At 41.2% G+C, this 26,045-nt stretch overlaps 1 long non-coding RNA gene across 1 annotated transcript; it reads left to right on the top strand.

Annotated features, from left to right (window-relative positions):
• The first annotated feature begins 68 nt into the window (after nucleotides 1–68).
• LOC129784237 (uncharacterized) lies at nucleotides 69–25,699 on the top strand. Its single transcript, XR_008746702.1, has 5 exons — nucleotides 69–281; nucleotides 15,932–16,032; nucleotides 16,112–16,207; nucleotides 17,670–17,756; nucleotides 20,756–25,699. It is a non-coding gene; the product is annotated as an uncharacterized LOC129784237 (long non-coding RNA).
• The last annotated feature ends 346 nt before the right edge of the window (nucleotides 25,700–26,045 follow it).

Consider the following 26,045-nt stretch of genomic DNA (forward strand, 5'->3'; position numbering starts at 1 on the left):
ACTGCCCGTTGGCGGGCGGGGCGCGAGGTGCCTGAGATGAGGGCTGAGGAAAGCTGAGGGCATGGCTGCCCCGCCGTCGCACGGCGGCCGGTGCTTGCAGTTAGCCGCACGTAGCCACCCTCTGCTCGCCTCACGCCAGGAGAGCCCCCAGGGAAGGCGCTTACCGACCCAAGGAGTAGTTAATTTTTCTCCTGGCCTGCCATGGGCTGATTTCCCGGTGAGGCTGTTGGCCCAAAGGAGCTGCGGTGCCTCAGGGTTGGCCATCACCGGCACATCGAGCGGTGGGTGAAGTCATGCCTCGTGCTTTGACAAGTGATGTCATTCCCTCTTGTTTGCTCCAGGTGACTCAGCAGGGGTATGTGACTGCTGCTAAATAAGAGCCTTTATCATGGGTCATAGTTTCAATGAACTGTAAGCACACAGCTGATGGCAGACTGGGTGGTGCTCTCACCTCGCGAGCAGCAGGGTTTTCGGTGGAGCTACCTGCACAGCAGAGAAACAACATAGGGGACTCAGGATTTCTTTTTGAGGTGTTTAATCTAAACAGACAATGAGTCACTCTGTATGTATTGGCGCTGTAGATCTTCACTGAGAGAAATGTGTTTCCTCTCAGACCAGGTCATAAAGTACCTGAAAATGTAGAGAGCAATTACTCTGAAACTGAAAGTGTGAGACATAGTTTTATCATAGCGACAAACTTTTTTTGCAGGCTAACATTCATGCATTTAAAATGCCAAAATTCCCAGTATAAATGGCTCCAGGCTTTCACAAGTTTGCAATCAGTCCAGGGTTCAGAACAGACTTCTTCAGAAAGTACAGAGAACATCAGAAACACAAGATGTGGTCTTTGTGGGGATTTTATTATCTGTATTTTTGTGGTGTTAAAGCTCAGGATTATATGGCCCCTTTAGAGGAAGTCACAGATGCAGAATGTAGGAAACTGTTTCTATAGCACTGACTAAAAGAAGGAAATTCTTGAAAACCTGGAAGTTCAGGGATCACTTCTTCAAAGTGATAGAAGATCAGAGGCTCAAAGATTTAGGTTAATAAAGTTTAAGGTCATAAGGGAGTGTTAAAATCCTCTTGTTTAGCTTGTGTAGCCCAGGTCACAGAATCAGACTGGTTCCTGTATTAAATTTGTCACTTTTGGCTGACACCATGAATTCCTGCAACAGGGATTACTAACAGTCACTGTTAAAAGTTAGGCATCTCATTTTTAGTTTCACTGTTTCGTTTAGCTTTTTGCCACTGATGATGTTACAGTTTTCCTGCTGTTTGAACAGATTCTTTACTACGAAAAGACTTCTTGCAGAATTCAAGATTGTTAATTTCTTTTTAAGACATTATACAATTCATACTTTTTAAATTTCTTTCCTGATCACTTGTGTGTATCTTTTCTCAGCATCTTCAAATGTTTCCAATATTCTTTTTTAATTATGAACACCAGAAATAAGCTTTACTATTGCCGAATATACAGTGGTATGTCACACTGCTATTTCTAACTGATATCCCTACCTAATTAAATCAGAGAAAGACCCATATTTGAATCATTCAAAACGGGTGTAAAGTTTAATTGGTTATCGACCATAACCCTGTATGGTTTTCTTAGGTTTATTACTTCCAACATGACAATCCTACCTCTTATATTCATTGGCCAATGATTATGACCTAGCATTTGACCACATTAAAAGGAAATTACAAATGAACTGAGGCTATTAAGCAAATCCAGGTCACACTGTAGTTAATTAATCTGTATCATGATTAGTTTCTGATTTCTCTGCTATCTGCAATGATAAATACTGAATGATTCTTGTTCATAATTAATGTAGCCCTTAAAGCAAAGATACAGTGAAGTTATTATCAGAACAGAACTACAAGATGAAAGGTACTAATGTGAATCTGATAAAATCTCAAAAGCTCTGGAAGTAGGAAACCTGCTATACAGGGTCACTGGTAAGAGACAAAATAATTCACATAGAGAAGAACCTCTTTGTGCTACAAAAAGATTTGTGTAGTTAAATCATTTTTTTCCTAAGAAAAATTGCCAACTGAGGAAGAAATGCCAGCTTTTGTTACGTGTTTTGTTTTCGTAAGACTGCAAATACAGTAAATGTTTGTTTGTTTAACTGTCTGATGTGGTACTTGGCTGCTTAGAGCTACATGCAGAAAAAACACTGATCTTGATATATCCTCAACACGGATAAGGCTTTATCAGACCTGAGAGCCATATCTGAATAATTAAAGATTTCCTTGACATAGAAATCAAATTCAGCTTCCAAATACAGGGTATTATATTTCAGATAGACTGCCTCTGTTAAGAGGAGAAAATAATTTAACAAGTCATGTGTTTCTTTGATGCAGTCTTGCTGATAAAATATACCCTAGCCAATCAGATGAGAAGCCATGAGCTGGCTCTAGTTTAACAAGGCCACCCTCAAAATCCCACACTCATAGATGATATAATACAGCCTTCTGTGTTCAGCCTTACATTTGAAATACATTCCAAAATAATCTCCAAGCTTCTGCCCTCACCTCTTTCAAATTACTGCTGTAAATTAGTAATTGCACATGGAATTTGTCTGACAAGCATGCTGTAGACTGCATGGAAATGGTTGAGTTGCTCTCCATCAAGACTGAAAGGAGCTCTGAGTGACTTGTTGAGTTGTAGATTCCTATGGGATATGGACCAGGTGAAGAGTAGAGTCAGAACCCTGAATTTTAGGACAAACTTTCAGTTGTTTAAGGAATTAGTGAATGGGACCCACTGGGAAACTGCTCTCAAGAAGCTGAAAAGACTTGGCAGTTCTTTAAAGGACATTGTCCTTAGAGACAAGAGCTTTCAACTCCCATCTGTAAGAAATCAAGCAAGGAGGGCGGAAGACTGGCATGGGTCAGTAAGGACTTTCTGCTCCAACTAAAGTGTAAGAAAGAAATGCACAAGCAGTGGAATGAGGAAGAATATGGGACATATTCCCTGAGCAGGAAAGCTAAGGGCACAGTTGGAGCTGCCTTTGCCAAGGGATGCGAAGAATAGTAAGAAGGGCTTCTACAGGCATGTTGGGCAAAAACTGAAAATTACAGAAAGAGTATACACACACACACACACAGAGATAAATAAGACAGGAGAACTGGTGAAAACCAACGTGGAGAAGGCTGAGGTACTCAACAATTTTTTTTTGCCTCCATTTTCAATCATAATCTCTCTTCCTACATCTCTCAAGCCCCTGAACCTCAAGGTAAAGTGTCGCAGCACTCTCCAAACTCTCGCTCTCTCGCTCTCTCGCTCTCCCATTTTAAGTGAAGATCGGGTTCAAGATCCCCTGTAGAACACACATAAGTCCATGGGAGCCAATGACATGCATCCCAGAGTCCTGAGGGAATGGGCCAATGTAGTTGCCAAGCCACTTTCCCATCATATTTGAAAAGTCATGGCAGTTAGGTGCCCCCAGTCACTGGAAAAAGGGAAACATCATGCCTATTTTTAAAAGGGAGGACCCTGGTAACTACCAACCAGTCAGCCTCACCTCTGTGCCTTGTAAAATGGAGCAGATCCTCCTGAATGACATGTTGAAACATATGGAAGACAGGAGGTAATTAGAGACAGCCATGATGGCTTTACCAAGGGCAAATTGTGCCTAATTGATCTGATGACCTTCTGTGATGAAGTGGCTGCATCAGTGGACAAGGGAAGAACTACAGATGTCATCTACCTGGACTTCTGTAAGGCTTTGATATGGTCCCATACAGCATTCTTGCCTCTAAATTGGAGAGATTCGGGTTTGATGGATGGGCTGTTAGGCAGATAAAGAATTGGTTGGATGGTTGTATCTGAAGAGTTGCAGTCAATAGCTCAATGTCCAAATGGAAATCACTAACAAGCAGGGACCCTCAAGGGTCCATAATGGAACCAGTATTATTCAATATATTCATCAATGACACAGGCAGTGGGATTGAGTGCATCCTCAGCAAATTTGTGAATGATAGACACCAAGCTGAGTGGTGCAGTTGATTCACTTGAGGGGCAGAATGCCAGCTAGAGGGACCTTGACAGGTTTGAGGAGTGGGCCCATGTGAACTTCATGAAGTTCAGGAAGGCCAAGTGGAAGGTCTTGCACTTGAGTCAGGGCAATCCCCAGTATCAGTACAGACTGGGTAATGAATCAACTGAGAGCAGCCCTGAGGAGAAGGACTTGGGAATACTGGTGGATGAAAGACTGGACAAGAGCTGGCAATGTGCACTTGCAGCCCAGAAAGCCAACTGTATCCTGGGCTGCATGAAAAGCAATGTGGCCAGCAGGTCAAGGGAGGTGATTCTGCCCCTTTACTTCCATGAGACCCCACCTGGAGTACTGTGTTCACCTTAGGGAATCGCAGCACAAGAAAGATATGAACCTGTTAGAGTGGGTCCAGAGGAGAGCTATGGAAATGGTCAGAGGGGTGGAACAGCTCTGCTGTGAAGACAGGCTGGGAGAGTTGGGGTTGTTCAGCCTGGAGAAGAGAAGGCTCCAGGGAGACCTTATTGCAGCCTTTCAACACTTAAAAAGGGGCTATAAGAAAGACAGAGAGAATCTTTTTACCAAGGCCTGCAGTGGTAGGACAAGGGACAATGGTTTTAAACTGAAAGAGGGTAGATTTAGATTGAACATAAGAAAGAATTTATTTTACAATGAGGGTGGTGAGGCACTGGCACAAGTTGCCCAGAGAAGTTGTAGATGCCCCATCCCTGGAAGTGTTCAAGGTCAGGCTGGTCAGAGCTTTGAGCAACCTGATCTGGTGAAAGATGTCCCTGCCTATGGCAGGGAGGTTGGACTAGATGACCTTGAAAGGTTCCTTCCGACCCAAACTGTTCTATGATTCTATTTAGTGAAATGAATCCTATCCCATGGAGTGGTAAAGCCATTCAATATATCTTCATCATAGCATCTTCTCTCACATATATGTAATCTTTTATCTTTGGTACCCATAATACAGGACTGAGTCCTCAACCATTAATATGTTCCCCCCCGATGGATATGATAAAACCACCTGATAACAACAGCTCTGCAGTAAATCTAAGAAAGGAAATTGACCTCCAGAAACTCTAGGGCTGTATGCTGTAAAGTCTCTATGTGACTTAAGGAGTTTCAAAATACTATGATTATTGGGCATGTTCTTTTAGTACTGATTTATATTCATGCTTGTGCATCATTTCAAATAGTGCTGAGAACTAAATGTAGGCAAACTCAGGACTTCGTCCATGAACTCTTGCAGAGTTTCACCATGATGTGTTTAAGGACTACAGGAATTTCCTTTTGAAACTGAATGTAGACATCACTTGTATTCTGCAGGTTTATTGATACGTTGCTCAGTTCAATATCCTGTCTTTGGCTTACGTTTATGTGTGTTGCACGGTAGTGTCTTTAGGTGAGAACTGAAACTCAGGTCACTGCTTTATTCCAGTACCTGGCTCAGAGGAATGTATGTTGCCCAGAGAGATGGGTAGATGCTCCACCCCTGGAAACATTCAAGGTCAGGTTGGAGGGGGCTCTGAGCAACCGGACCTAGTTGAAGATGTCCCTCTTCATTGCAGGGGAGTTGAACTAGTTGACCTTTAAAGGTCTCTTCTAACCCAAACTACTCTATGATTCTATGATTCTGTGATTTCTGTGTCTATGCTAAGCAAGACTGCATAGATATGAAGTCTTTACTCAGTCTGGCAAGAACTGTGTGCTCTATCCAAAGGGAAGGCAGGAAGTACAGCATGATGTGTGCTGCTCTGACATGATTAGACAACTCTGTGCAGTCTAGAAGTCCATCCAAAAACACTGCATCTCAGGATTTTAAACCCTTTGTCTCTAACATCAGTTCTTATTAACAAGGTCATTCATAGGGGGAAGGATTCGTTTTGAACAAAACTCAGGGAGTCAGCTTGACGTATTCTCTCCAGCTTCAACATTTCTCATTTTATATTCCTTCTTCCAGAATAATGAAGCAGGAGAATTTGATGAATCTGCAGATAAAGATCTTTATTGGCAGATATAACATTTCTTTCATTGCAGGAAAATACACTTTCTAAATTTACACTGATATTAGCAACCAAGCAATCACTTGGTAACTGGTTATGCAAATTGAATCTTGATTTTCAAACTAGGCCCCTGCAGTCTTAAAATTCCTCTCTCAGTGTTTCAGACATTTATTCCCATTCTTAATAATGCTACAGAAACTTACTATGAGAATTCTTCGTTGTCACAGGTATCATCCGATTCAGTGCAATGACTTTGACCCCAGTATTGTTCTGTAAAAGGTCACCAGGTTCCGTGTAAATATATCAGAAGGAAAGAAGGGGCAGTCTAGGGATCTCTGTGTCTATTAACAGTTCCATTTGCATCTTCTTTCTTTTTTACTTGGCTTGTCTGGTTCGTGTTGCCACCGTTTATGGTATAACAGAACACAAATTTTCTGCAACATTAACTGTCATTTAGCATGCATCTCTTCAATAATACATAGATATGTTTCACTGACATGACAGAAAAATGCTAGCACGAGACCAGTTTTTCAACATATCGCCAGATTGTATTCTCCACAGCTTGTACCTGCCTGTGTGCTGGAGAACTCAGCTACTGTCTGCGATTTTCTCTGTTCTCAAGCTATGGAAAGTTAGCCCCAGTTCAAACTTATGTAGGGAAATACACCCCTTAAAGATCAGATCCTTGGGATTTGTCCACCTATGTTGAAGAGCTTTGTCATATTTCTCTGCCACCTCTGAATAAGGCAGTGCAAGTACTAAAAACAAATAGCAGTGAAGTGAGGCATTTCAGCCTAGGAGGGCTCTTAAAGTACCTGAGCTAGTAGCTCTTCTCTGCACTACCGCATGCAGTATAGATATATCCTAGAACTGTCAATAGCAGTCTTTTTAAGATGAAAAATTATCAGATTAATTTAATATGTTGTTTGCAGAATATTCTTTGGATTATATTATGGCTGTAATTAGTTACGTGAATGTCTGCCATCCTTTTAAACATAAATACAGATCAAGCCACACTGTGAATGAGGGCAGGATATGGGAGGGAGAGAAGGGTGCCTCACACACAGCTGTGTTTTGTGACCTGATATTTGTGCCCCACCAGGGAGGGAGAGAGTGCTTATGAGGATAATAAAGATTCCTTAGCCCCACTTTCATCCCATAACATAATAGAAGCTTCTGCAAGGACTGTAGGATTACCATATGCAAGACTGGGATAAAGACATTGATAAACCGAAACAAGTTCAGCAGAGAGCTACCAAGATGGTTGGGGCTGAAGCACTTGCCCTGTGAGGAGGGCCTGAGGCCACAGGGCTGGAGAAGAGATGGCTTCAGGGGAACCAGCAGCATCCCAGTACCTACAGGGAGGTCATCAAGAAGACAGAGCCAGACTCTTTACCAAGGTGCACAGCCAGAGGTGGAGAAACAACAGTCATAAACTAAAACAGGGGAAGTGCAGACTGTATCTAAGGCAAATGGTTTTAATTCTGAGATTAGCTGAGCACTGGAGCAGAGGCCTAGAGATGTGCCATCTCCATCATCAGAGGTTTTCAAGAAGAGGCTGAATAAAGCTGTGAACAAACTGGTCTGATCTGACAGCTGACCCTGCTTTGAGCAGGAGGTTGGACTGGAGATCTCCTGGTGCCCCTTCTAACTTGGACGATTCTGTCATTCTCAGGGACTCTGTGTACAAATACAGCAAGAGGGTTAAAAAATTTTATATGAAGGAAAAAAAAGTTAGAATTCCAGTCAACCAAGTAAGGAAGATCCTTAGCCAGTTGTACAGTCAATAACCTTTCAATTTAACATGCATAATTTTTTTGTGATAGGATAACTGAGGCCCAAGGAAATAGCTTTGGATGTCAGTGCAACACTTATTCCTCATCATTTCTGTATTTCTGATAAGGAGGCTGGCTGTAGTTTTATTTCTCTGAGAAAAAAAAATCTGTTGAAAGTTCTGGGAGGGAGAAAAAAAAGCTGAGCTTTTTCACAGCCCCTGCATCTAGACAAGTATAGCACCACTAAGCTGCCAAGTCTTGGCAAAGAACCACACTAATGTGAGTGCTCTGAATATTAGAAACACTTTGCATTGTAGATATTATGAGATATTCCTGAGGCTACAGAAGAGCTTATTCCTAAATCTAATCACTCTAGGGTCATTTTTAGCGGTGTTTTATTTATGTGAGTTGCATAACATGTCCCTCAAACCTGACTTGCTTAACATGACATTTATTATACTTCCAGGTCTTTACCATCTGGCACATTCTCAGGCAGCCAAAGAGATTTTGCAGCTGTTTTTATAGTAGCATTAAGATTTCATAACATTTGTCCTTTTACTGCAGTCCTATAAAAGAAGTACAGATTCAGAATTACTGAAGTGGAGGGACAAGAGAGAGGAGAGGTCAATTAGTACAGAAAGACAGTCAGATACAGAAAATAAAATTTCAGGAAGAACAGTTTTTGTGTAATAGCTTTTTGTATACATCAGTGTAAGAAACTTTAAAATGCATAAGCATAGATATAATAATTCATAACCATGAACTGTTTTTTTTAATAAACTTGGGTTTGTCCCTGGAATTTGAAGAATCTCTTGAGATACTCCACTGTGTTCAGAAAACATCTATCAGCAGTTCATAGCTTGACAAAAGCACAATATAGTACGCTTCACTGGTAATTAATGTTACCTTAGTGGAACCCATATTAAAATCCAAACCCTTTCCCTCTTGATCTTTTTGTAGCTGCCCCTACATCACTCTCTTTATGAAAAACCAGCATATGTAAATAAAAATAACTTTGTTACATAAAACCTAGTCTTCTCTAAGCTTGTGAACTGTTTAAATATGATGTTTTTTCATTTTTAAATATTCACATTACTAGGTTGTTGAAGAAGATTAATCCAGGTTTGGATCTAACCAGAATACCAAACAGTTGTATTTTCCATGTAAAATAATTAGCTTCCAAGTGACCTCAGCTTATTCCCAGATAAAATTGCATCAAGAAGAACTGTAGCAAGGCAGCATACAGCAAGTAACCTTTATAACAGTCTAATGTAAACACAAAAATAGGAGAATCCATGGGCTTTAGCCAGTCTGGTTATGTACAGCATGAGACCATTCTAACTTGACAGCATTTCATGTTGATGCTTCTCTTTCTCTAGCAGGCAAGTCAACATCATGGAGCAAGAGCTCATTAACACCCTTTGTAAGCACAGAAGGAACAAGGTGCCTAGAAGCAGTGAGCATGGGTTTAGCAAGGGCAATCATCCCTTAACACCCTGTGTGCCTTTCCTTGATGACCGACTCGGTGGAGGAAAGCAGAGTACTGGATGTCATTTACCTTCTCACATGGCATGACACAGTCTCCCATCCTAGCTAAGCTGGGAAGATATGGACTAGATAGGTGAAGCACAAGGTGGTTGAAAACTGTCAGGACCATCAGTTTCAAAGTGTTGGGATGAACAGTTTGAAATCTAACAGCTGGTTATGAGTGGCATTCCTCAATGTTTGATACTGGGGCTAATACTTAGCATCCTCATCATGAATGTGGACAATACAATGAGAGGCATCCTCAGCAAGTGTGTGCATTCCTATATACAGGGGAAGGCTGACGGGCAGAGCTGCCATAAGAGAAGGCTAAGGAGAGATCTAGAGATCTAATTGCCATCTACCTGAAGAGAAGTTATAAAGAAGAGCAACACAAACTCTTCTCAGAGGCACACAGTGGGAGGACAAGAGGCAACAGTTGAAAGTTGCAGCAAGAGATTTCCATTTGAATATAAGGAAGAAAGTTTTCGCCATGAGAATGATTAAGCACTTCAGCAGGTCCCCAGGGAGGCAGTGTAATCTCCTTCTTTAGAGATTTTTGAAACCTGGCTGCATGGCAGCCACATCTGACTTTGAAGTTATTGCTGCTTTGAGCAAAGAGTTGGACTAGAGACCACCAAAGGTCCCTTCTAAACATTTGCCTCTATAACTAATTAAGTCCATATAGTTTTATTTGCATCCAAGAGTCCTTAGAGATTTTGAAAGTGCAGCAGACAGAAACGAAAGTTCATCCATTTGCATAGCTAAACATATCATACTTTTAGGTGTACTTCTATATCAGTATAAAATGAGTATATTTAAATATTGCCTGACACGTCAACTATAGCAATTAGGCACATGTTGCTGTATCATGTATGACTGAAACTGGACAGAACGTAAATTCTGATAAATAATTAATTCCCTTTTATTGCTTAAAAATCCCTGATTTGCATGAAGACATTACGGGGCAACTTCTGCTGTGAGATCAGGCATGCTTTGCTGCCACAAGGCCAGGGAAGATTCTGCATAGCGGACTGTATAAAGAAAAATCGTAGTAGTATAAGCACTACCTGATAGTCTGTGCTTGCTTTCCGTGTTGCACTTCTGATGTTAAAACAAAGAACTGCCAAATTTGGGGTTGGAAAACTTAATTGACCGTGTGTCCCCACTGTCTTGTTTTCTATGGTTCTTTATTCATCCATAATAGCTATTCTAGTTTTCTGTAGGGTATCTAGTTAGTTGAAGAGCAGAGATATCTCATCTACAAAGCTGAATTATTCATCAAAGGTATTTTAAGAAACCATTTTTAGAGCAATTTAGGCTTGCTTTTCTGGCACAGCTGAATCTAATGCTGTCTTTCCTTATTTCAGTTTGTCTTTCTTTGCTGTTTGGAAAACTTTTCAGAGTTGATTTACCTCAAATCTTCAAATCTTCTAGTAGGAGAAACCCACCAAAATATAACGTTTCAACTTGGTGAAATAACATAACCTGACATAAATGGAAATGACTGAAAATTATAAAAGTAGCTTCATATTCCACAAAGATTAACCTTATGTCCAATTTTTTTACTGTCAGAAAGCACAAACCGTTTATGACAACTCTGGCCTTCCTAGGTAAGGTGATCCTTCTGAAGGGTAGCTATTAATTTTCTGTGTTTGTAGAGCACACACAACAACAGGAGCCCAGTTTGGTCAGCTGCCAAATGCTGTTATAATGTTATAGGAGTGCTCATGGTGATTGTGGGGCAAAAAAAGGGTTTTATTTGATTAAGAGTTGAATGCAAAGGCAATTATTGTATTCTAGAGTGGAAAAAGAGTTTGTTGTGTGATTTGGGAAAGCTTCCTCTTACAGGAAGCAGTTACTCAGAAAACACTGCTCATAACTTTCTATAGTATTGTCACCAAAGCTGTTCACTTAGTGAAGGTAAATTAAGTAATATAAAAATATATAGAATTTTGAGAGATTGTATTAAGTACATTTGTATGAAAAACTAAAAATAGATATAGCCCAAGCTAGAGTTGGAAGCAAATTTATTAGTGCTTCCACAGACTACAGGTTTTATTTTTAAGTCCTGGCCAAAAGAGACAGACTTCTTTTGAGTTCTCACATTATGCAGACTGAAGGCTTAAACAACAATGTTTTCCTGTTAGTTCTGTTCTCATCTACATGTTATGTATTGGCAAGTTCACTTGCTGCATCTTTTCTACAATTAAGCCTTCAGCCACAGTTTCTTCTTCAGGATCAAGCCCACACAACTCAGTATTGCATCGCAACCTTAGATCATAAATGCCTCAGGGTAGGAGGGTTTCTCCGAGTGTAGTACAGCAGGGCACTGATCCAAGGTGTGAGGATAACAGCACAACAACTACTTGCTTTCTGGTATTTCTTTGTTAAAGTTCCACCATTGTTTTAAAAGACAGCTGCTTTAAATCTTTCAGCAGATTGCATTTTGGCCTTTTCACCAAATGTGGCTGGAAGTGACATTAATATAAATCGTGAAATATATTATTCTGCACTGTCCCACATTGCACCAAAAGAGGTAATTTTTCAAGCATGCTAGGTATGTGTAGTTTGGCACAACATGTGAGGCATTCCCTTTCAGGACTTTCTTCAGGCAGTGCAAGTTGCTCATAAGTCAAAAAGTTGATCACACACTGATAGAATCCATGTGTCTTTAATGGCAAGAATACATGCTTCTAGTAAAAGCTGGTTCAAAAAAATTTCTTGTGTCTTTCCTGTCTTTCCTTGGCTATAGTTACAAGAAAGCAACATTAGTGCAGTTCGTAAATGAATCTATGAACAGACTTTCCTGCTGAGTCTATTCTTTAATACATATTTCCCTGGGTTTTCTCCCAGATTTAACAAGATTTTTCACAAAAGCTTTCTTAGTGATTTGCTGCCAATATCTATGCAGCACCAGTAGAGAGCTGACTTGAACAGATACAATCACTTCTTCATAATGACATGCATGATTACCCCTGCAAATCATGTAATTATGATAAAGATTTCAAAGGAAAGAAGGTAATTTATTTACATACTGTCCAGAAACATTCAGTCTCTTGATGCAGAGCAAAATCTGAATCTCAATATGGAAGTATTTAGAGTTACTGCATAAAGACCAGAGTTAAACAGGAAGGAATCAAAGAGGCTATTAGTAAAGCAGTGCCGAAAAATGTACTACAGGGCACTGTGCTGCAGTATATATTTATAATATGTTATAAAGGCTGCATTTATTTCAAAATTAACATCTTTTAAAAGCAGCACATTTTGTTTTGGAGAAAGCAACCCTCAAACTGAGTTTCCAAGTGATCTGGACCTATCTAAATCTTGTGAAATAACAACCAAGCCTTCTGTTTTTCAGCTCAGCCAAAAAACAAACTTTAAACAAACCGCACAAAAGCTTTGGCACTAAGCATAATCTGTAATTCAGCACTAATCCAGCTATTGAATCCCCCGTACAATATTTTTTTACTCTGATTTTTTTTCCTACCACCTAGATACCCCATGGGGGCTTGAAACACCACTGATGCTTGGTGCCTTACGGACCCATGGCATAGTCTTTTCTCAAAAGAGCTTACAGAACCATCAGCCAAGCAACATGGGCTTGTTTTGTCTTTATTCTCTGTGTACAGATGGTGTTCAGTTCTGCTAAGTTAAAATAAATGCTACAACTTAAATATAACATCTACATCCTCCAGACAAGTGATTGCATAAATATGCAGAATTTGCAGCCTTGTTTTTGTATTAATTCTAACTGCATCTCACTTACATCATCATGCAATGTTTTCTGCTTATTATCTTTCACTACCAGTCTCATTTCAGACAGCAAAGCCAGCTCCAGACACATGACAACTCTATGATAACAAAACATCCATGGCTACCTCTGTAGTCTATGTCAGAGCTCTGAAAGATGTGCTTACCCCTCCAGCTGCCAGCAAGGAAAAGGGAGAAGGAGTGTGAAATGAAGATTCAAAGGTTGCCAGCACGTAAGCAACAGCTATGGGCTCCTACATTCCCATTCTGTTCAAGGCACAAAAAGTATGCTCAGCTCTTCACAGCTTTCCCATGTGTTTTCTAGCCCAGGTCTTCTCCTTCACCTATTCATCCTGTTTTCTATGCCAGGAAATGCTTAGTCTCAGCCAGGCATCTGTCCTCACTCCTTAGGATGACAGAATTCAGATTGCCTGCAGAGACAGTAACCCTGAATTATCTGTACCTGAAAACCAGGGATTTATAGGTATTGTCTGGTTTCAGTGCTTAACATTTGTCAATGTTGCTTTCACCCTGTAGCTATAGTGCCACTCAAAAGCATCATGGAAATACCCAATTAATGATTTTTTCCTTTTGTCATTTTACAAGACATTTGCTGATTTGCAGCAAGGGAGTATGCAAGGTTTCTATGAAAGAAAAGGGTCAGGAAGGAGGCTGAGGTCATCAGTTTTTTCAGTTACAAGTGGTTTTCTCTACAGACCACATAACCCTTACCTTTGCCAATGGAGCTCAAAATGGTTCCTAAAGAAGTCATTACTACTTGTATTCCAGTGGTACCTAAAGCCACCAGGATCCAGGCTTTGCTAAATGCAGTATAAACTTGTAGTGTTTACCCTAGGGAATATTCATTCTCCATCTTTCCTCACCCTCATTGCATATTTTGCCCCAAGGCAGAATGGAAGCAGTCAGTGGTAGCTATAATGATGACTGCTGTCAGGTGAACACTTTCCACTGCAAATTGTGTGGATGCCAATACTGATTTCTCTTCAAACACACTACTGATTTCATGACATTCAGTCACCCTCAGTAATGGCTAAGTCTAAACTGCAAACTAGGCTGTAGTCTCCACTCTTGTAATCATCTGCCCAACAAGTTTTTCTTCCTTTTAATTAATCATGAAATTCCCATTCCTCAGCAATCTAATCTAATTTACATGTTACCCCTGCTTCAAGACTGGAGACACTGGTTCGAGGCTAGAGAGCTCCAGAGAACCCTTCCAACTTGAATTTTTCTTGATTCTACATTTTATAAAAGCATGCATATTGGGTGTTCATGTCCATGTGGTGACAGCCGGGGGGCTGCAGTGCTGATCTATGAGTCAGAGCCAGCTCCAGCCAGCTCCAAAATGGACCCACTACAGGACACAGCTGAGACAATCAGCTACACTGTTGGAACCTCTGGGAAAACATAGTTGAAGGACCAAAAAGCTGTGCAGCAGCAGAGAGGAGCGAGAAGAAGGTGAGAGAAGCAATCCTGTAGACACCAAGGTCAGTGAAGAAAAAGGGAGAGGAGGTGCTCCGGGTGTCAGAGCAGAGATTCCCCAGCAGCCCCTGGGGAAGACCATGGTGACACATGATCTCCCTACAGCCCATGGAGGATCCTGTTGGAGCAGGTAGATGTGCGCCAAAGGAAGCTGCATCTCATGGAGAATCCACACCAGAGCAGGCTCCTGGCAGGAGCTGTGGCCCATGGAGATGAGCCCATTCAGCGTCAGGTTTTCTGGCAGGACCTGTGGCCCTTTGGGGACCCATGTTGGAACAGTCTGTTGCTGAAGGACTGTAGCCTGAGAAAAGGACCCACACTGGAGCAGTTCTTGAAGAGCTACAGCTGGTGGGAAGGGCACACCCTGGAGAAGGTCATGAAGGACTGTATCCTGTGGTAGGGACCCCACACTGGAGCAGGGGAAGAACATGAACAGGGAGCCGCAGAGATGAAGTGTTATGGACTGACTACAACCCCTATTCCCCATCCCCCTGTACTGGACGGGGAGAAGGGTTGTAGAGTTGGGAAGGAAGGAATGAAGTTGAGCCTGGGAAATAGGGAGCAGAGGGGGAAAGGTGGTTTTAGTTTTAGTTTTGTTCTCACCGTACTGCTCTATTTTGAACTGGCAAGAAATTAAGTTAGTTTTCCCCAAGTCAAGTCTGTTTTGCCCGTGACAGTAACTAGTAAGTGATCTCCCTGTCTTTATCTTGACCTGTGAACTTTTTGATCTTATTCCTCCCCACCACCCTGTTTATGAGGGGGAGTGAGAGAGCAGCTGGGTAGAGGGTCTGGCAGCCAGCCAAGGTCAATCCCATGGCAGCAGGTACTGAACTTTGCAAGCAATTGCAGCCATGCCCTGATCACTTTAAGCACATGAACCACATTGTAGAACTCGTAGTGGAATTTATTCAAGTGCATAAAGGCATCAGGGTATGCCCTTTCATGGTTATACTAGATCACCTCTACCAAATGTCTTCAGCCTGTGCACAGCAGAGGTCAAAGTGTGCTGCACTCTGCCACTCACAGGATGAAACAGTAACACACGAAAGTACGTGACTCTCATGCTACAGCTGTAAACCTATACCTCTTTACGAAATCATAGAAATTATGCTAACAGATATCAAAGCAGGTATTTTTTGTAAACAGTTTTGAGGAAAATAAGAGTGAAAGAAAATCTTGCAGCAAGGCTTTCCTATTTATAGTTAGACAGGCTAAATCATTTACTATCACTCAAACCACTTAATGATTTCCTAATTTAATTAGGAAACAATAAAGTTTCAAATGTCAATGTAAGTTCTTTGCTTTCAGTGCTGATCTTTTGGGTGAATGAATACAAGCATGATACATAAATGTAACAGAGACTATTTCTCAACAGGTAAAGAAAAACAAGAAAACCCAGTAGTAAGGCAATACTATAAATGATGGCAGACCGGAGTTACTTAGCCCAAACTGGACTGATTGGTTTCACACACAAAGGTGAGGAACTGTCATTGTTATCTCCTTTCCCCCAGTGCAGCTATTTTCTTGGTAAGTTTTAATCCTCTGCTCTCACTAGTGTCCACTTTTTTCCAGGAGGAAAAAAAAATACTTCTGTTAGCACCGGGATGGAAGGAATAAGGAAAGTACAAGATTGGGAAAAGGCTGTTTACTAGTGAGTAGTGCGTAGAGTTTATTCTGCCTGTGTTGGTAAAACCTGCTGTGAATGTTTCAAAACTGTGCACTTGCAGATCAAACAAAAGCAAACCTCCAAAAACTTAGCAGCTGCAGGGCAGAGTTACAGGCTCAGATGATAACTAAGGAATTAGCAATGCCAAATGAAGTATGTCACTTCAGATTCACAACATCAAATCTGGTCACCCCTGCTTGCAATATATACCAGCACTAGCTGCACATAAAAAATAGGAAAAAGCAGGAGGTGAGCTGGTAAAAAAAGCTTAAATGGAAGCATCACTTCTCTTGGGGAAGAGAGGGGAAATGCAACCTTTTTAATGATGTATTCAATATGACAGATATGACAGCTGTTTGTGACACACCATTGATGTGCAAGATCCTACTGAAAGGAACCTGTCTTTGTAAGTGTGTGCAAACATCCTGGATGCAGCCCATGAAACTGTAAACAAAGGTGGAAAGGTTTACTTTTGACTAGTAGTGGTGTGAGCAAACATGGTATGAGAAAATAATTGTAGCGCTGTAACCAGAAGTTCCCTGTCTCCTAAGCCTACCCACAAGTAACCAACTGCAAAAGCTGGTGACAGTTAATGATATTCCACAAGCATTTGAATTTCTGAGTGTCAATGCCACCAATTTTATATCTTAGCAGACCAAAGCAAGTCTTTTCCCTCCAGCCTGTCATGCTTCAGGCTTGTAGATACTGCTTATACACAGCAGTGTATAAAAACAATGAGTTGGTTTTGAAAGTATGCCTTTTGCTTGTAACAACTGTGGAGCAACTCAGACCAGGTTTCAACCTGACAGTTGGATGAAGACAATACTGAGAACAGAAGGAGCTTAGAGTGGATTTCAGTTTAGGTACTTCGGTTGGTACTTAAAGACCAATGTGACAAACCTCAGCTTAATTGCTGTAATAAGAATACAGAAACATTAGAACAATAAATACATATAGGAAGCTGCAAATTTCTCAAGAACTGTTTGTACATCTGCAGTTACACCTCCCAGTTACAAATGAGGAGAAAAAAAATTCACATTTGATGTCATCTGTGCATTCAGTACTTAGATTCTCATTGGAATTATTAAGAAGATGCTAGGTTATATAATGTGTTTTTTCACTTGTTTTTCACTGCTAACAAGAAGTTACTAAGACTAGCAAATGACTCTGCCTGAAAGATTAGTTTGAATGCTTAGAAAGGTAATAGTTAAGATGACTTAAGTTAGAATAGTTAAAATAGTTAAAATAACAAGCTGGATTTCCTTTCCCTGCCAGCCTGTTCATGTTGAATAGTACCAGCAGCATTCTCCGTATGATGCACAGTAATACTGTTATTTGGTTCCTTTAGTTTATAAATAAAGTACTTGTATCTGCACCTCTCTTCACCGTGACTCACCTCTGTAAGATCACATGAGAAAGATCAGTGCACCACTTTCTTCTCTAACAGGCAAACTGTGTTGGCTGCCATTGTGCCTTGACATTCAGGACCTGAGCTGCCTGCCTCTTTGTTTCACCTTCTGTGCAGAAAAAACAGGTACAATAGTTCCACAGGTTTTTTTTTTTAGCAGCTTATTTTGTTTGCTCCATCTGTTCAAAGCAAACAAACACTGTGAACAGGGCAGGTAAGAGGCTAGGCTAGATGTACAGAGGTGGTTACCTGTTTTATTTTATGCAACTTCTGATCTTCAAATTCAATAAAGAAGGTCTTCTTTCAAGCTCTGTTCAAGCATTAACTCATAAAAATACCCATGAAGGAACAGGTAAGAAGCAACCATTTCACAAATAAGACAAAATATATCAGTTTGGGGGCAGTGGGGTGTGGGTGTTGGTGTTCTTAAGCTGGACAACTTGAGCTAAAACTCCTGTGAGTATGGCAACTGAGGTTTTTAACCTGGGTTAGTAGTAAATGAATACTTAAAAAGGAAACTTGAGGATATAACCAGTCCTCTCTATTAAAACCCCAGCTGACTTGTCTATGTATGAGGAGTGTACTTTCTGCTTGCATTCTTTCTTTGGAATGTAAGCACGTCCCAAATGGAGACAGGGAATTTCAGAAGTAGCTACTGATTTTGACTGGTTTTGTATGTTGAGTTTGAGGTAGCTTAAGAGAAATTTTGAGAAATGCTGTCTCTGACTGCAGTATAAACTGGAGGTATACAGCCATCACGGCTTCTTGGCAGCCAGAGACATCTCTGAGGAAGCTTGGGGGAAAACTACTTACCCCCTCTCTGAAAAACAGAAGTCGGATAAAATGCTGGTAAACTATGGACTTCCCTTTCCTACTACTGCTGATAAGAGAGGAGAAAAAGCTATACTTATTTGTTCCTTGCCAGCATGTGTACAGACTGAAGTCAAAGTCTTCATCAAAGGGCCTACTTGGAACAAACTGTTTCCTACAACTGAGATCGGGGTTTCCCCCACCACAAAGTACTCCTTTTATGTTCCTTTTTATGTGTAGTGTCTTCCAGCTGAGAAACCCCCAGCTCCTTTTGTCCACTGCCACTTAACTCTTGGTAGGCCTACTTCCAGATTCTCTGGAAAAGCTATTTGATTTTCACTGACACTCAACAATACTGTTTTAGATTTCACAGAGACTTAAATAATTCAGACTTGATAAAATACCCTAACATGTGTCCACAGCCACAGAGTGAGCTCATGTCTGAGCTAGCCTGAAACTAGAGCTTAGGACTTGTTAAATTAGTTCCCTATGATGTCTATGCAGATTATCTAACCCACCACCCCTCTTCATGAACAAGGAAATACTTCCAGTGTCATAAACTTCCTTTTTGGTATGGGGCAATCAGATTTAGAATTGTTTGAAAGAGGAAGAATGCTGTTCTTCTATGGGGCTCCAGATCTGAAGGTCATGAGGAGAAGGCAGGAGTTATTTCAACTGGTAATGACAGAAAATATTCATTCAAATACAATCAGCGTGTCAAGTGGCATTTTAAAAATCCTTTGAGGGCAAGATGGACACAGCTGCAGGCAACTGCTTTTGTCTAGGCAGGAACAGGGCACAGAGGGGTCACATTTGCTCAAGACTGAATCATCTTGCACAAATCACACTAGAAAGATTCTAAAGGCTTCTTGAAAAAGATTGGATTTGACAACCTCAAATTCAACTCTTACAAATGTGACAGAGATAATCTCATGTTTAAGAAACAGTGGCAAACAAGTGTTTGCAGTAATTCAAAAGGATACAAAACCAGAGGATCTGTTTTTCAGGAAATATATTTTAGTTTCTGTTGCATGTCACAAATAACTGTAACTTCATACAGTCTTTTTCACAGTGGTCCTCCCAGTTGTCTTCACTGCAGACAGCAGACCAAGAATATTCAGGGTCAGCGGGCAGTGGGCTGTGTCAGGAATTTACTCTGAGGAGCTTTGTGAGATTAAAAGTTGGAGTCCTTTAAAAGTTATTTTCTGTTCCAAACAATACTTTCAAAATCAAATTTTATGGGGCACTGAGACATGCTTAAGAGAAATGTTGGGTTTAGATATGACGCTTCCTTCATTATAGTTACCTCACTTGTGCCGAGATGGGTTAACTGTTTTGACAGTAACATGCTAGCTAGAAGTCTTGCTGTGTATTTTAGTTCTTTTATGCCAACACATGGGTAAGTAGGTCTCTTGCCCCCAGTGAAATGTCTTTTACTTCCTGAAATGAATACACACACTAGTACTAAAGCCAGAGCAGCCACAACCAGTATTTTAGCCACTGCAAATGAAAATAAAACCCAATCTGATATGGCAGAGTCTGCAATTGCTAAAAAATCCCTTTGGCAATCTTCATCTTAATGACCTTCTCTGCTCATATCAGAAGGTTATGGCCTAGTGTCTTCCAATTTCTTTGCTTGTCATCTGTCTAAAGTCATGCTGCCTTTCTTTAAAATGATTCTAAGTCTTTTCTCTGGAATGATTAATTTAACAATACTCTACTCTTCAATGGTATTTAAACACACTTAGACATGCTCATGAATTAACCTTCATAACCTCCATTACAAATTCATGGGTATCATACTTACTACACAAATTAGTTACTGTTAGATGTTCAAACAATCAATTTCATGCTTTCTCTCATGCTTTGGGCTTACAAAAATATTTACAGAGCTCTCTCATTAGCTTTCCTCAAATCCATCATTAAAATGTTTTTGCCACAATACGGAAGCCTTGGCAACAGCTTATATACCCTGTGGTGGCTGTCTATCACGCTGATCAGTATTGCTTCACTGTTGCTTTAAATTCCCCTCTGTGACTGTATCCATCTGTTGTTTCTTGTCTCACACCTCAAAAGCAATTTGGGGCAGGATTACCTTTTCATTTCAGATTTTTATTGCTTCAGTCACAATAGGATCGTTTTCTGTGACTGCAGTTCCAACATCCAACATGCACAGTAGTGAACAAATGGAGAGACAGACAGGAAAAGGCAAAATGACTTGCCTAAAATATCCTGTGATGGCTAGGAGTCAGGGCACTATCCATCTTCCTGTGTTTGCATCCTTTTTCTCAAAGTTTTCATCTTTCTCATTGCAGAGGAAGTCCAAGAATTCTAGCAAGGATGAAAAATCAATTTGCAAAAGGAAGGAAGACTACGATGGGTAGTTATACGGAAAATGAAGAGTTACTCATCCAGTTTCCCAAGAGCTTCATAACGCTAGCAAACCTCATGTACAACTTGTCATGGGTGCTTTTAACCACTAGGAGCCGTATTCAGACCATCTCCCGCCTATAACGGACCTGGCAAATTTTAGCATTTAGATCAAGGGAATAGTTAAGATCTTCAGTCACCCAGGGCTGCCAGATGCTGCAGTCACCTACACCTTATCCTTATGTCTGGGATTGCCAGGCTCTCATGATGCCTGGAAATGGTCGACATGTCCCAGCCTGAGCTGAGACTTAAGCTCCGTTACAACACCAACTCGGAAAGAGGTACCTACCTCTAGTTTAGATTTCCTTACTGTCCCAGTATGATCCCATCCCACCCAGCACAGCCAGCCAGTATTGACAGAGCTAGAGGGAGGGTTCTAGTGATACTTACACAAAAAAGTTCTGCAAAATTTGTAAAGGTTGTAAGCCTTACTGATCCCAGAAGTGTTTGTATCTATAACTCTTACTTCTCAGACAGTTACTTCAGCTAAAGGCCCCATTCTCATTAATGACCCATCTTGTTTTCACAAAGCTCTGGGCTCCAGAAAGGTCTGGAAAGGGGGCAATCATGGCTTGGCTAGTACTGTTAATTGTTATGGGTTATACACATTTTTTCCTTCAGTTTGCCTGAAAACCTGATGATGTTGGGTGTTTGATCGTTTGAAATGTTCATTCTTGCAAAGCTTGAAATGTCTCTTCTGGGAGATTTTGCACTTCAATGATATTCATCATTTCAAAGCTCAGATATCACAAATGCCTTTAGAAAAAGTATGCTAGGTCAGCTGCAGAAAGACTGGAATCTCTCTATCCATTGCCTATTTTGCCAAACAGTCTTCAAATATGAGGAGCTTAATGCAAAAAATCCAGATCTTTGCCACCTTTTTCAAACAAATTCTGTCCAGTCTAACCAGTTCATGCACACACAAATTTGCAGGACATTAACAAGCTTGTACAGAATTCAAAAGCTTAGAAAGTTATTTAGAAAGCAAACCTTTTGCTCGCTCTTTCAGTATTCAAGAACCCAACAAATCTGCATTTAAAAATGCATATAAAATTTTCTAGGTACTATGGCTGTGATTTATTATAGCAACTTCCACAGCCTCACTACATTGGCCACCTCCCTGGAAGCTGAAACACATCTTCTCATATTTGCTAGCCTACTACAGGTGTGAGCAAGGAGGATTAATTAGTTGATGCTTTGACAGGTATTTAACTTTGTGTGATGCAACAGAATTGCAGTGCTGTGTGGTTCTCATAGAAAGAACAAGTACTTAATAAACACCTAAATAATCTACAGATGAAATTTGGTCCCCTGAGGTTTAGAGTTCAACAGGTATAAGCCAAATGCTGCTTGATACAATAGCAGGTATGAGAAGACCCAGCACTGAAGGCATCTGTAATGAAGTATGTGGCATCACAATGACCGGTGTGTTACAGTTTGGACATAGGTATGAATCTTGTTTTACAAAAAAGCTGAAAGTCTATGCTGCTAGCTACGTGTCTGTCTTGTGTGCTAGTGGCTACTGAAATTGTCATGCCTTTACCCCGCTGCCTTTGGCACACTACAAGCCTTCATCTATTTTACTGAAGTGTAACATAAGCTACATAAAACAAGCTGGTTGTACCTGACTTAACAGTTCTTCATCTGCAAAGACTACAGAGCCAGAGCTTGAAAACTGTTGTGCTGGGCAACCAAACCATGAGAACCAAATAGGTGGGACCAGGCCACAACTGTGTGGCAGCAATGCAGCAGATGCACACCAGTCAAACTGGTGTCTACTGCATGCTCCTCGTGCATCTTCAGGGCTGGACCCCCTTACCCAGCCTGTCTTGTAACCCTGAGCAAACCATCCTACCTGCCTGCCAGACATTTCTCCTCTGTAAAATGAGAAGGCTTCCCTCATCCACGGGGATAACTTCCTAACATATGCAAAGTGCTTCGAGACATTCTGATTAAAGGGGTAAATTTGGATGTTTTATTTAGTAATACATGAATTATTTCAAAGACTGCATTTCTAGCATGTGATGTTGATACACTGTCAACTTTTTCTAAAAGGAAGCAATGTTGTAACTGTGGAGTAGGTTATTTTAAACTACCTATGCAGAGATGTCTTTCTAGCAACCTGCAAAACTTGCACAGTAGTTTTTGACCACCAGTGAATCCTGGCTTCCTGGAAACTTGTACCCTGATTGACTGCCTTCCATATCTAAAGAAGCAAAATCACCAAGTGAATCTTTTCCCACAATAGCAGCACCTACAAGGTGTCCCTACACCTGGATTCTCTAATGGTGCATGAGTTTCCAGCCTTTACTTCACTTAAGTATGCTTACAGGTACTTTAATTTCTACCCATCTGCCTACTTTCACAAAGGTGGCATGAACTTCTGTTCAGCATTTTGCCCTTCCGACATATTTGAATTAAAACAGATTGAAGGTCTCTTTCCAGGCAGCACAGGACATCCAAATGTAGCCTTTTCCTCTGGAATCCAGCACTGACTGGATTTTTTGCTCAGCTTGCATATATTGTTGCTGTACTCAGGAAGCACCTAGGTCTTTATCTGATCTCCGTGGCAAAAAACAAGGATGGGTAAATTTGCAAAATCTGCTTTTTATGTCCCTGCTTAGACAAAATAAAATATATTGAGAGAAGGGCTGACAACTTTCTGGAAGCAGCAAGAAACCTTCTCTGGCTACGTTCCCGACATAAAAACATCAATTGTTGAGATGCTAATTATGTTGTACACATCTGTTACTTTTTGTGCTTTTCACAAGTTAAGAGTCGCTGCCACAGATCCAGCTTTCATGGAACTAGCCTCCCTGCTCTGCAGGGTTAATGTTTGCAAACAAATGCACATTCATTTGTTTATGCTTAGCTGCATGGATGATACACACAGTTATGTGCAAACACCGCCTCATTTTGTAGGTAGCAAGTCACATGCCTAACATTAAAGTGTAAGTCATGTGCAAACTCATCTCTGACCCTTGTTCAGATCCCTGCTTACCCTCCTGTATATGAATATACAACATTAGATGGCACTGAATACCTAAATTGAAGCGCTCTTAAGTTTTATTGAAGTAACAGACTGCAGCTCCTTTTGGTCTTTGCCAGCACACAGGTGGGAAGAGCCATCTTGGTCCCAAATTACATGCAGAAGGCAGCACGCTTAAGCAACTTATTATATTACTACAGTATCTTAAATGACTTCTAACAACAGTTCAGAGACCTCCTACCCAGGCTTGGCAGAGCCTGGCCTCCACGGCCTAGTAGTTGTGGGTAGCAGGTGGCCTGAATTGCTCTCATGACGACAGTATGCCATGTTATTCCATCTGTCACAGGCACCATAAGGTATGTCCACCCTGTATATTAAGCCTGCCATGCAGAGTGAGCTGCCCAGCTGAGGCTGGTGTCTGCTTGTGAGCACTTTCAGCCCTCTCGTTTCTCTGTCTCCTTGATCACTGAGCAGAGCTGAGCGCAGGGATCAGCTGAACCAGAGGAAGGAGCAGCTGAACAGAAATTGGGAGGAGCTTAGTGCCATCCTAGCCCACCCTGTGAAGTTCTAACCCTGGGGTCTCCTAACCCTTGGCTAAAGGGCACTGTAGCCCAGAGGTTTTACAGTGTGATCAGCAAGCCCAGGTTTGATACATCATGTGAACACAGCCATGGTAAGCAGATGGGTGAAGTAATATTATTAGGGTCTATTATATTATAATAAAATTGTAATTAAATATATGTAATTATATATATTTAGACCCATTTCAGGATATAGCCTAAAGAAAAAAAGTTGGGTGTGATTCAGTGTGTTTTCCAAACTGTACATAAAATTACCAGCACTCTGGGATTCAGAGAGGGGAAGGCCACTGCATGCTCCACTGATAAAACTGCTTGCTGGGATCTGGCTTTGAAATTTTTTGTGCTTGATAGTCAAAATGCTGTTTGTGCACAGCCCAAATAGTACAAGGGACCAGCACAGCAAACAGCACTTCACCTGGGAAGAATTGCCTGCAGGCTCCCATGAGAGCAGAGATTGCTTCTTCCCATCACTCAGCAGAGCATGAGGATATCCGAGTGCCATCACCTCACTTGACAGGCTTTGAGATGTGGTTTCAGTGGGTAGCTGCTAATTTAAATGTTCTGGCTAGAGGTTGTAGCACTTCAGATACGCTTTTTAACTTCAAAAAAGGCACACCTGACAGTGCAAATTAGTCACAGCTAAGGAAAACCTAAGAAAATGCATTAAAATTAGAGCAAAGACGTGGCTCTCAGGAGAGACTGATGTTTTCATTAGCTGCAAAATACAGATAAGATTTTGTGACTGCTTCCTATTTACATTTTGAGAGCCAGAGTTGCTGGATATTCCCTTCAAACAGGAGCTCTTGAGTGCTTCACACCTCAGCTGTTTTCCATGATTTCTGCACTAATCACTTCTGGAAAATTCAGTTCAAGCCCCTGTCTTACCTCTAATGTAGGGAAGCTTCAAAAATCTGAGGTATATTCTTTTTGCATCCGTCTATATTTGTATCACTACAAACATTTTCCTGCTGTGTGGGTCTGCAGTAAAGTTCTTACTGTGAAATTCTTGCCTTCTGTGGTACAATAGAGAAGGAAATCCGAAGGGAAATGTCCCTTTTGTAGGTTTTGGGGAGGGCTTGTGAGCCAAAGCACAGCCAAACCAAAATGCAGATGAGGTCAAAAGGACATACACAAGTGCCAGACGGTTCAGCCTCTCACCGCTCATGCTGCACACCACAGCTGGAGCAGGATATTTTGCCAGGAAGTCACCTCCTAACCCCTGGTGGGATTTCCCCTAGTATGCAGATCGCTCTGGTGTGATGCAGAAGTCCCACTGCTTCCTAAGCAGTTCCCCCTCCTCCTGTACCATCAACTTTGATGCTGAGGCTGCTCTGGGGTTTTGCGGGGATCTAGTCACAGCAAAGGGTTCTGGGAGGCTATATCAGCCTTGTCCAGGCAGCAGTATCTGTGGGATGAGCAAGGATCTGGCTATAATAAGATTGTATGGCCTCTGGTTTACGGTCCAGCTCTAGTACTCTGCCAAGGAAGGATTTCACTGGGTTATGTTCAGGACCAGCAATTAAACTTTTTCCAGATGTTGCCCAGAGAGGGCCTCTGAAGGAGGAAAGGAGGTAGTGGATTTGTGGTTTGGTCGGGTTTTTTTAT

This window comes from Falco peregrinus, chromosome 3, assembly GCF_023634155.1.
Source record: "Falco peregrinus isolate bFalPer1 chromosome 3, bFalPer1.pri, whole genome shotgun sequence".
NCBI classification, from domain to species: domain Eukaryota; kingdom Metazoa; phylum Chordata; class Aves; order Falconiformes; family Falconidae; genus Falco; species Falco peregrinus.